We start from the raw sequence: 1,747 nt of genomic DNA, 5'->3' as shown, positions 1-1,747 counted from the left end.
CTCCTACTCCTCTACTCATCCATTTCCTTCTCTTCTTTCCCCATCTACTTCCTTCTCCTCCCTTTTCCTCTTCTCCACTCCCCTTCTCTCTCCTCTTCTCCACTTCCCTCTCCTTCCCTCTCTCCTACTCCTCTACTCATCCATTTCCTTCTCTTCTTTCCCATCACCTTCCTTCTCATTCCATCTCCTTCCTTCCTTCCCTTTCATCCTCTTTTCCTTCTTCCTTCCTCCCCATCACCTTCCTTCTCATTCCCATCTCCTTCCTTCCTTCCTTCCTTTTCACCCTCTTTTCCTCCTTCCTTCCTCTCCATCACCTTCCATTCTTCTCCTCATTCCCATCTCCTTCCTTCTTTCCATCCTTCCTTCCTTTTCTTCTTTTTCCTTCCTTGCTCTCTTCCCATCTTTCATTCTTTTTCGTTGTCTTTCCTCGTTCCCTTTCTCCTTACCTGTCCCTTCTTGGATGCTCAAATACAAAATGGGGAAACATTTCTCCTTTTGTTTTTAGTTCTTCTCTCCTCTCTCCTCTTCTCCACTTCCCTCTCCTTCCCTCTCTCCTACTCCTCTACTCATCCATTTCCTTCTCTCCTTTCCCCGTCTACTTCCTTCTCCTCCCTTTTCCTCTTCTCCACTCCCCTCTTCTCTCTCCTCTTCTCCACTTCCCTCTCCTTCCCTCTCTCCTACTCCTCTACTCATCCATTTCCTTCTCTCCTTTCCCCATCTACTTCCTTCTCCTCCCTTTTCCTCTTCTCCTCTCCCCTCTTCTCTCTCCTCTTCTCCACTTCCCTCTCCTTCCCTTTCTCCTACTCCTCTACTCATCCATTTCCTTCTCTTCTTTCCCCATCTACTTCCTTCTCCTCCCATTTCCTCTTCTCCTCTCGCCTCTTCCCTCTCCTCGACTTCTCTCTCCTTCCCTCTCTCCTACTCCTCTACTCTCATCCATTTCCTTCTCTCCTTTCCCCGTCTGCTTCCTTCTCCTCCCTTTTCCTCTTCTCCTCTCCCCTCTTCTCTCTTCTCCACTTCCCTCTCCTTTCCTCTCTCCTACTCCTCTCCTCTCCTCCTTTTCCTTCTTTCCTTTCCCCATCTACTTCTTCTCCTCCCTTTTCCTCTTCTCCTCTCCCCTCTTCTCTCTCCTTTCTCCACCTCCCTCTCTCCTACTCCTCTCCTCTCGTCCATTTCCTTCTCCCCTTTCCCCTCTCTCCTTCCTTCTCCTCTTCCCTCAACTTCAGAAGAATTTCTCAAGAACATTGACACCGCGGGGGGTGGGGGTGGGGACCGAAGAAAGTCCAGTTGTGTTTTGGAAAAAGAGCCTTCGGGTGTTTGGTTCACCAGAGCTTTCGGATTGGAGGGAAAGCTCCGATCCGAGAGGGACTTTGGGCGAGGGAAATGGTAGCCATGGTTGATTCTAGCTTGCTTCGCTTCACGTCCTCTGGGAGTTGCCTTCGCTAATCATCTCTTGCCTCATTTTTAAAAGCCACCTGCTTTCCTTCCTGACGTGGTCCCTGTCCTTGTTCTGATTGTCTCGTTCCTCTCCCGGGAGACCCTCAGCTCCAGGAATAAAACACTACGGCTGCCTCCCCCCCGCCCCCAGCTTGGAGCCCCGAAGGCTTTGCTAGCCAGTGGACTCTGTTGAAACAACAGCTCGAGGTTGCATCACTGACTTCTCGTTTTTGGCATTGTGCAACTCTTAAAACAAGCCTCCAGAGGAAGAGAAATCCCCTCCCCTGGAATGGTGGTTAACTCAGCGATC

The sequence above is a fragment of the Thamnophis elegans genome, chromosome 16 (genome assembly GCF_009769535.1).
Source record: "Thamnophis elegans isolate rThaEle1 chromosome 16, rThaEle1.pri, whole genome shotgun sequence".
Classification (NCBI taxonomy): domain Eukaryota; kingdom Metazoa; phylum Chordata; class Lepidosauria; order Squamata; family Colubridae; genus Thamnophis; species Thamnophis elegans.
Note: the sequence above shows the minus strand (reverse complement) of the source record.